The sequence below is a fragment of the Mustela nivalis genome, assembly GCF_964662115.1.
Source record: "Mustela nivalis genome assembly, chromosome: 2".
NCBI classification, from domain to species: Eukaryota; Metazoa; Chordata; class Mammalia; order Carnivora; family Mustelidae; genus Mustela; species Mustela nivalis.
In genome coordinates, this window is record NC_139021.1 from 109816387 (window position 1) to 109827124 (window position 10738).

General features: G+C 45.2%; 1 long non-coding RNA gene across 1 annotated transcript; it reads right to left on the reverse strand.

The window, feature by feature from the left end:
• Nucleotides 1-2516: 2516 nt before the first annotated feature.
• On the reverse strand, nucleotides 2517-8246 carry LOC309860456. The gene is made up of 3 exons (XR_014309382.1): nucleotides 8183-8246; nucleotides 7885-7956; nucleotides 2517-3596 (listed from the first exon to the last, which is right to left on the reverse strand). It is a non-coding gene; the product is annotated as an uncharacterized lncRNA (long non-coding RNA).
• Between the last annotated feature and the right edge of the window lie 2492 nt (nucleotides 8247-10738).

Here is a 10738-nt window from a genome sequence, read left to right on the forward strand (position 1 = left end):
TGGAATAAGCAGGGGTTCTGAAGTTCTAGTCCCAATAATGTGTTAATTATGTGCTATTTTCCTTTACCATCTGGAAATAAAACTTGGGGAATTATTATCTTTGAACATTTATTTCATTGAAAGGTGTTATTTGCAAACTGGGATTTGTATATTTATAGTGCTCTAGAAACCCAGCTCTGGGAGTAAATCTTGTGTAACCTGTTTTGAGTACATAGTAAACATTCAACAAACAACTTACTGAATGCTAAATTATTGTTCTCTGGCAAAGGTATAAATACCTATATTCATAGGTATTTTAAGTCGTAGTAATCAGTAAATACGAGGCACTTTATGTTTTACTTTGTGTTTGACAATTAAACACATTAGCAAATCATATTAACAGAGCATAGTACTCTCTACATACAGCAGAGATGAAATAATACACACACCACAACAGAATATATGCATTTGAACAATTTTTAATATTTTAGGGGAAAATGAATATAATTTCATAATTCAAATTTCATTCAATTTCTCTTAAAATATTTTCTTTATTTAATTCAAAAAGATTATTTCATTAACAAAAAGCAGGTAAATTTTACAAATCAGTAAACTGGGTGATACATCACTGCAGTTTGGTACAAATATTTTGTTTTCTCTTTTAAAAAGAGAGAATACAATTAATTTCACTATCTATAAATCTGCAAAATGCCAGCTACCAAAGTGATGAACATTTCCGGAACTTATTGTGATCATTTGTTAAAGTTGTCATGATTTCAGAGCGTTAACAGTCAGCTGTGCATTAACTAGAACCTATCATTTTTGTGCTGAATCCTTCTCCACTTTTGGGGCAGGGGGAGTATATATCATTTACCGAAGTAGGTTCTTCATATATTACTCTATTCAGATCCTGAAAATTCTTCATTCTTCACTTAAAGAAGCTTCAATATAGTACTGTGGTAGATTAACTTTCACCTGACTCCCATGATCTCAGCCTGCTGGTTCGAGTCCTTCTGTGATGCCCTCCTCTTCAGTGTGGGCAGGACCTAGGACTTGCTTCTCACCAACTGAATTTGGCAGTGGGGATGGGCATTCACTCCCATCATCATGTTACAGTATTTAAAATTACATCTTGTTAGCAGACTTGCTCTAGAGTCTCTGTCTCTCTCTTTCCCTCTCTCTGTCTTGCTGGTCTCGAGCAAAAACAGGCTTCCAGGAATCTCCCAGCAGTAAGGAATGGAATGCTGCCCATAACCATAAGACCAAGGACTTCCCCAGCTGAGTCTCTGGATGAGGACACAGTCCTGGCTGATGCCTCAAAGCAGACTTGCAGAAAACACAGTAAACCCGTGCCCAGCTCCTGATCCACAGAAACTATGAGATAATATATTATGGTGACTTATTAAACCTCATTGAAAACTATGTTTTGTTTTGTTTTGTTTTGTTTGGAGAAAAGGCTTAGTACAGAGGGCATCTTTTTCTATTGTTTAAAAAAATCACAGAAAAATAGGCATACACTCAAAGGTCATTGCAAGGCTCAGTGTATGGAGTTCTGGGTGGTCCTGCGGTGGTCAAAGGAAGCAACATGATTCCTGGCAGGCATGTGGCAAGTGGCTTATCAAGACATTTCACTTAGAAATGGCTAGTGAGTGCAAATGGTCAGCTCCATACAATTATCCTCTGACTACTACCACAAAAGTCGTTACTGGAAAAATTCCTGTGGTTAATACAAATTCTTTACGCCCGAGTATGCAAATATCCTTGAATATGAAATGAACTGGTTGATTCTGGGCACTCTGGTGGATGACTCTGACTCCAAGATCCTAGATTCTTGACCAGCATGACAGATTGGGTCCATATCCTACAACCTGCATTTTCCCTGGCATCAGCACCCTTCCCCTGACATTCCAAACAGTGACTAGACTGAGATGGTATTTCAGAGAATGGTTGTCCTAGATAACTCGGAATTTAGAAAAAAGAAATGGAGAGCTTTTGTTCAAAACGGGACTTTTCCCAAGTAAATGAAAAGACAGTTGCAAGATATCCAGTTGTTGTGACTACCTTCAGAACAAGAGAACCACAAGACTGCAAAGAATTGTGACCATAGCACCCCACATTTGAAAGAAACAAATTTAGGATTAAGTTCAAGGGTGCCTGCGTGGCTCAGTGGGTTAAGCCTCTGCCTTCAGCTCAGGTCATGATCTCAGGGTCCTGGGATCGAGCCCCGTATTGGGCTCTTTGCTCAGCGAGAAGCCTGCTTCCCCCTCTCTCTCTGCCTGCCTCTCTGCCTACTTGTGATCTCTCTCTCTCTCTCTGTAAAATAAATAAATAAAATCTTTAAAAAAAAGGATTAAGTTCATTCTGATGAAAGGGAGGAAGGATACATTTGCAGTGTTCAGGCCAGTTTATACTTGGGCACTATTTCAGTTAGAAAATATACATGTTGGGGAGATCATCAGCTGATCTTTATCATAATTTACAAAGATTAAAACGATGAATTACAAAGAAAAAAAGCAAAGTAGCGCAGACTAGGATGCTTTACGTGCTTTGCTACCTATGAATTTTTCTGTTCCGTAAATGAATAAAATACTACAATTTCATAGCTGGCATTCAATATTCATTTCATCACTAAAAATGTATGCAAAGTGACTTTAAAGAGACAGATCATAAAAACAATCAGCCAAAAAAAATGTTTTTTTCTAGGTTGTTAGTGCATTTTTGGCCCGTGGGCTTTGGTTCAAATGGAGATAGAAACGCACTCCCAGAATGTTGGAGAAGCACTTCCCGGCTTTAGAAGCATCTGCAGGTGATCGATAGAGGAGGCAAATTACAGATTTGCATGCAACACACAACACTAGGGTCCAACTTTGACTTTTATAAACTTCCAGGTCTCATTTTTTTTTAAAGATTTTATTTATTTATTTGACAGACAGATCACAAGTAGGCAGAGAGGCAGGCAGAGAGGGAGGGAAGCAGGCTCCCTGAGCAGAGAGCCCAATGTGGGGCTCGATCCCAGGACCCTGAGATCATGACCTGAGCCGAAGGCAGAGGCTTAACCCCCTGAGCCACCCAGGCGCCCCTCCAGGTCTCATTTTTAAAAGAGTAGGACCACACCTCACATCCTTGTTCTCACTTCAAATGCAAAGTCATTATGCAAACCATGTGTGAATTTTCAACAATCAGGCCAGTCAGTCAGACACCACCGCACAGGGGTTAATGGGCACTGCTGAGTCCTTCTACACACACAGGTCATGAAGCATCATGGAGCAGAGTCTCCCAGGACTGCATTTGAGCAAGCTGACAGTGCTGCAGGATGGCCACCTGTCCGGGGGATGGGGACATGGGGGGCTTCATCTTCTGGGAGTCCCCTCGCTTAGCGAGAAAGTCTCGTCACCAGAGCCTGAAGTGAGGTGCAGCTGCCCTTCAGAAGAAGTACTCTCTCTGGCTCTCACTGACTGAGCTTTTCACATTGACCTCACTCTTCAGAGCTGTCTCAGCGCTGTCTCCAGCCGGGGGAACAGTTGACTCGTTTTTTTGGTACAACCATCTCTGCTGATAAATGCGTGTGGCCACGGCGGTGAGACAGAGCAAGACAAATACCACCACCGCTATCACACCTGGTGAGAGAAGGGGGAGGCACAGTCAGAACACAGACTTGTAACGTGCTGGACTCACGTAGCTTATAGCAAGCTCACGTACATCACACGTGCATCATCAGGAAAGTGGGCACTGGCCTACTGGAACACTGAGTTCTAAGTCCACACGTCCTTTGGATACAGCAGTTCTTTGCCTTTAGGTTAAAGATCTATTGGCCTAGCTTTCACTTGGTGTCTACCTGTTAAAATTCAGAACCACAGCATGGCCTCTAGGTCATGCCCTCACTTCATGCTAACAAGCGGGCACGTTTTCATTATTTTAAAAGGATGGAGTGTATAGACTTGTCATAGAGTAATTAAGTACTTATGTACAAGTACATTAAAAAGATATGCTGCTGATATTCTGCTGATTTACAGTTCTGTGGTGAGTACACCAGTTCCTTCTATGAGGCTAAAAATGTTTCGTGATCTCTGCTGCTGGGGGCCATGCCTTGAGCATGATCCCCTTCTTTTGCTGTGTGTAGGGCCTGTGGCTTGTTTTTAACCAATGAAAACAACAGAGGTGATGCACTGTACCTAGGTTATGTGATTATGGTATGTGAGATGGTAGCACCTATTTTATGGAACTGTCCCTCTTCCTGCTGGCGGTAAGGGGGCAGGCAGTCATGGTGGGAGTCCATATGGGAATCCCTACATGGCACGGAACTACAGGTAAACTCTAGGTGCTAAGGGCAGCCAGTGAAAATTGAGACGCTCTCGGTCCTACAGCTACAAGACTCTGGATGCCGTCAACACCCATGAGGAGGAGGAAGTGGATACTTCCCCAGAGGAATCTCCAGATGAGACCTCAATGCTGACTGACACCTTCACTGCAGGCTTCTGTGAACACTGAGCAGAGGACCCAGCTAAGCTCTGCCCAGACTCCTGACCCACAGAAACTGGGACATACTAAAAAGGAGTTGGGTTAAGCTCTAAGTGGGTGGTGATCTGTCAGGCAGCAGTAGATAACCGATATACCACTATATTAAAAATTTGTAGAAAGAGAGACAATGTTCAGCAACAGGGAAAGTAGATTATTTGGCATCTTTTGCTGGTAATGCTTTAAGTACTGAAGTGTTAGCTGTGTCAGTGCATCTCAACTTTGGCTGCACAGCAGATGATAGCTCAGAATCTTCAGTGGGAGGCTTGAGCACCAAGTATTGTTTTAAAATTTCCTCTGATTTTTTTCAAGGGCTGTCAGGGTTGGGATGGTCAGATGAGGCCTAGAGGGGTTTGCTCAAGCTGCCATATTCATTAAAGAATGAATGTTAATCCATACCGAAGCAGGGAGGTACCAAAACAGTGTCCATCAGTCAAACACTTTTGAGATGGCTGACACAGGCATTGATATTGCAGTTAGAAAATGTTAGAAAATGCATTCCTGTTCAGTTAACTGAATCCAAATTCATGTTGTTAAGTGAAGATTCTTCACTATGCTCTGGGACAGAGATAAAGAGCATAATGGAGCCCAACAGACTCACAGCTCAGTGGGTGCCTCTGGTCACAGGGATTCCTGATCAGATGCTCAAAGCCTCTGGAAAGGTTCTTAAATACTAACAAGTACAACAGTCAACACGTTCACTACACCTTGTACCTCACCTGACAACAAAGAGTTGTCACTTTAATTACTCTTAAATTTTTTTACAGGACTTCTCTTTGAAGAGCTACATTGTATCCAATTTTAGTGTCAGGGACAGGAACTCAATAACAGTGACCAGGCCACTTGGTTATCCAATCACTGTCACTGTTATCCTCAAATACCCAGAATGTTATTGTGTATGTAACTGAGTACTAGCTTGCTCATTCTCTGAGACTTGGTAGGGTTCTAGAGCAACCTCTGTCTTCATTTGCTCTCTGAAGAGACGGTGATGATGTGACTAATGCATCTGATGCCTTCTATAACCCTCCTTTCAGCAATCCAACTGTGAATGCGTTTGTGACAATCACTTAGGTCTGTCTGTCTCTCCATCCATCTACACATCTGTGTCCTTCTCTGCCTGTTCATTGACATGATGGATCCCATGGCAAGAAAAACTCCATGATCTCCGGTGTACCAGGTGTGAACATGATTTAGGTTACTTCCCCTTCCTATATTGTTCCCTTTGTTTGCAAGAGGAGAGGTGATGGAGCGCAGCACGTGAAGAAATCCACCTGCTGGGGTGGTTCTTTAACCGGACTAAGTACTTTACATGTGGTGCGGTCTGGGGTCATTTGGACACAAGGCTGAGGATTCCACACAGGATTCTACACTGCAGCTCAGTATACTTGGCAGTGGACAAACCACGCAGCACACAGCCACCACACAGATCAAAGGCAGAGCTACGTGAGTTTCAGGAGCTGCAACCTGAGTTGTTACCTCCCTAACACCCCATGTGCTCTGATTCTCCCTCCCGTCTGTCAGGAGCTTCAGCTGAACCTTAGAACAATGTATTACTTAAAATATAACCCATGGGAAATTTTACTAGTTACCAAGCACATTTAGACATAGCCTTAAGAAAAACACATACTGGTAACAGGCTGTAGGGTAGAGGACGATATACGGCATTGAAGCTGAGCAGCTGGGAATGCCCGGCCCGCTCAGGGTGGAACGCCGCCTGCTTCATTTTTCCGTTATCTCCCCTTTCCCCCAGAAAGCACCTGTGGCTACTTAGATAAGTCCTCTGAATGTGCTTGTTCAACTATATACTGCTTGTCCAGACATATTTTGCCTTCCTTCTTGGTTATCTACAGGGCTATGACTAATGTTTGGCCTTCTTTGGCTCTTCTGTTGGTTACTGTTTCTATCTAATGAAAGCGGGATCGAGGAGTTGTTGGGGACAACAGTCTTTTCTACTGTTGTCCCCTGCTCCCTTTCTCTTGCAGCTGACTTGTTTGTGCCTCATTCTCCTCCTGTTCATGGACTGGAAGTGGCAAGGAGCCAAGCAGGATTTTTCAAGGGGAAAAATATTGGTGCAACTTACTTACTTTGTACAACTTGCCAATGATATTTAACCAAAGGCAATACTGCTCCAGAGACCACGCCTTCTATTCTAGCACCAACCTATCATCGTTGCTCTCTCTAAACATGGCACCAACCATGACATTTTGCATGTTTAGACTTTGATTCCTATTTCGAAAACATGAATCACATTTAAGTTGATTTATTTTAAATCGGCTTTTTGCTTTATACTGAAGCCTTCTCACTCAAAATAAATGAGAACAGGATTAAGACTTGATTTATATTTTAACACAAAAGTAATCCTTTTAGGTATACATTATGAATAACATATATGTTTCTTTGTTCCTGGAGTTGTGAAATCAGGAGAGCATATACCTCATTCATTAGAAAAACAGAAGCGATTACGATAGGAATGGGCAAGTTCACATTCTTACACAGATTTGGTCAGCACGTAAAAATATCTGAGTACCTTCCTAATAGTCTGGAGAAAACTGACATCTTGATGAACAGAAACCAAGGGGCAGATGCAGTCTGGTCTGCCTGAAAAGTGGACACCCACCTGCATCTGCCAGCTTGGGGCTGACCTCCCTTATCTGGAATAGCCATGAAATGGAGAGCAGCTCACTCCCTCTCAGCCCATAGAGTTTACAAATGACACATTCCAGTAGTCTAATAAATATAAGCATTCTCTGAATCATAAGGAGGAGACTTGAATATTCATTTTTTAAAGCAGGCCTAAATAAATTCTGTTTCAGAGAATACAGAGGGAGATATTTAAGATGGAATAGTTACTTTAGAAATACAAATAAATATATGTAAATCTAAGATAAGATTGACACCAGAAAACAGTTCTGCATATTTATGTTTAGAAAAATCTTTAGGTTGTTCTATCTTTATGTTTATGAAAATGACAACTTGCACACTTTAGGTGGTTCTAAACTCACCTAATGCTTTACTTTTAATATTATTTTTTAAAGTTTTGGGCGAATGGACTGAGAGGTCTTGGCTATTTTGGATCAAAGAAGTAAAGGTGAATATGTCATATATGTACATGATCTCCTGAGTGATATGAATGGGTATTTTCAAATGAAAAACCTTATTACTCTGTAGTTCGGCAACTATCCTTTAAAGAGTGTCTCGGTCCTACCATGGGTTCTCTCCACTCAGCGCCCCTGAGCCCGGGCAGAGGCTGACATCGGGGCAAGCCCGTGAAGAATGCCTGCAAAGGGGTGTCCCGCCATTGACCTCGCCCCTCAGCTCGGACTCCTGGACACGGGTTTATGCCCGCGGTGACAGCAATGCCAAGGACCAGGTCGTTCACAGCCCTGTTACCTCCAATGACAGCAGGGTCACTTCTGTCAGCGCTAACTAAGGGCTCACCCCCGTCTGTCGGTCCAGAGCCACCTACAGCAGAGAAAGGGAGAATGACAGAGGCAGAGGGAAGAGGACTTTGGTGACATTCGCAAACATCTGACAGGAGAGCAGAGCGCGCTGCGCGGGCGGGAAGGAGCAAGAAACCCAGACCAGAGCAGGGCCGCGCGACCCCACCGAGGGCCTGGGCAGCCCCGGGAGGCAGACGGGGTGGAAGACCGTGGGCAGCAAGCGCCACTGCGGGAGGAGGGGCACGCACCTGTGCCACTTGCGATTGGGCGTTTGGCCTCCCCCGCTGGGGCTGTGGTCCCCTTGGACTCTGCGCACTGGGAGGCAGTGGCCACGTGTCCGCGCACGGTGACCGCGACGGGGCCGCCGGGGCGCAGCACAGCCTTGAGCGGAGTGGCGGGCCGAAGCGCAGGGCAGACAGGCAGCCAGTGAAGCCGCGCGCGCCGGCCCGCAGCATGTCCGGGTCCGCGCCGGGGGGCTCTGCGGGCAGACAAGCGCGGCACGCCTTAGGGTGGGGGGGGCGCAGGCCTGGCCCGCGTCTGCAGGGCCGCCACCAACCGACCCGCCCTCCAATCCTCTGCCCTTCCTCCCGTAGGGCATGACAGGCAGTGCCGTCCCTGCGGCCCCTGTTAGTGACTGGCAGGTGCCAGCTCTGCCCGCGGGCAGGCCGTAGCGACTCCGGGTGCAGTCCCGCCCAACAAAGGATTCCACCCTCTGCTGTTGCCCGTTTCAAAGATCACGACAGTATTTTGTAACAATCTGTGGCCGGTTATCCAGGCGGTCGCAGTGAAATGTCACCCGCGTGGGGACAACAGTGCTCTGGGAATAATCCCTAGGGCGGCTCTAACCTCCCCATTTACACTTGACTCTGGCCCCTGTTCTCAGTCCCACAGAGTCCCCACCCCAGCTGCAGCTGCCACCGGGGAGCCCCACCTCCCGCTGCCTTTCCCCAGTCACAGCGGTGGGCTCTGCCCCCTTCCCCCAAGTCTGGGCTGGCTCCCTGTCGTAGTCCCTGACCTGGCTAGGATCTGACCGAGGTTAGTTAGCGGGAGAAGGGCCGCGACGCACCCATGAAAGCAGAGCACCAATCCCTTCACCTCGAGGACGATTAGCCCCTACACTGCACTTGCTCAGTGAGCCCCAAATCTGACCCGGCGCAGTTACGTCCAGGCTTCGGACGTTTCATGGATGCGCAGGGAAGCCGCCTCAGTGTGGGGACCCGCGGCATCTGCATTGATTCCCTCCCTTCTTCAGTGTGTCCACTAGTCCACCAGTGTGTCCATCTTCTCCAACCAACCATACACAGCAACCAAGAATTCACCCGGTGCCTTCCACAGAACTGAGAATTTAATGCTCGCAATGTAATACCGCCAGTGTATTTATTCCTGCTGGAAGCCAGTTCACATTAGATTTCAGAAATATCTGAATGTCTCTCATGTGGGGCGGCCTGGATCCAGGCTGGTCACAGGAGTCCCCTTTTCAACAGGATATTCTCTCTCTATCCTGCCAGTAGCTTTTGGACATGTTCGTAATTGCTGGCATAAAGGGAGGGGTAAATGGGGATCGTTACACTATTTTTAGAATGAATGCTATACCTTCCATAGAATAGATGCGTGACTCTACAAGTCTTTTTGGTTAGCGCAATAGCAGGTCTTTAAGTTCACCCTGAGAATCTCAGCTGTGATCCCTCCCTCTTGATGTTGTGGATAAACTCTTAGGGGGTAATGTTTACTTCCTTTGAGTTTTTGAAGGGTGCTCTAAGTGCTATGTAAAAGACCTCTAAAAGCAACTAAAATGAGGGGCATGTTTACATTGTTACAATCCTAATAAACAACTCTCTGAAACACACAGCTTTCTTGGCCAGGCTGATTATATGAGGCATCAAGGAGGCTTATGTATGATGAATTCCAGGTAGATTCTTACAGTGAAGTAAGTGAGCTGGAGACAACTCACTTGAAGGATCATTTTAGGTTAAAGAGCTCTTCTGGGGCACCCGGGTGGCTCTACTGGTTAAGGGTTGGCCTTTGGCTCAGGTCATGACCTAGGGGTCCTGGGATTGAGCCCCTTCGTGCTCCCTGCTCTGCGGGGAGTCTGCCCTTCCCTCTCCAACTGACCTACGGCCACCTCTAGCCCTTATGCACACACTCTCTCCCTCAAATAAAAAATAAATAAAAAATAGAGTTCTTTACAGGTCACTTTTTTTTTTTTTTTGCATTCAGACAATATATATTCATTCCATAAAGAAAGGCATCCTTGCTTGAATATACTTAAAAGAATATCAAGAAGAACTAAAACAGGAAAATGCTATGATAGTAACATAGGACTACCACAATGCTAAAATACTAAAAACAAAAACAGAACACCACAGGCCAATTAAAAGTCCCAGCCACTGAGCCAAAAGAGGAACGGGACAACACTCGCTTTCCTGGTCAAAGTCTGACACGAGCGCTACCAGGCTAGGGTCACAGAATCAATTCTGGGCAGACATGTATCTTACTAACTAATTGGACTAACTTTGTGAAATTCATTTTAAAGGTAAATTTAAAAATGTCTATAGGCAGTGCTATTATTCAAGAAAGGAGTGCCAGTACAAGAACTTGTACTTGACATTTATACATACTTGTGGATTGTGGGTATGGGCATGTGTGGGTGGGCTCATGTGCGCCCATATCCTGTTATTAACCCCATAGCTGTAGCCATGACTTTGTATGCATATGGGGTACCAAGATGCATGCAAGTTTACTGCTCACTGCTGCCTTCGTATTTTCCATCCTAAAGTCATGCTTGTGATTCGTTTTTTGACTGG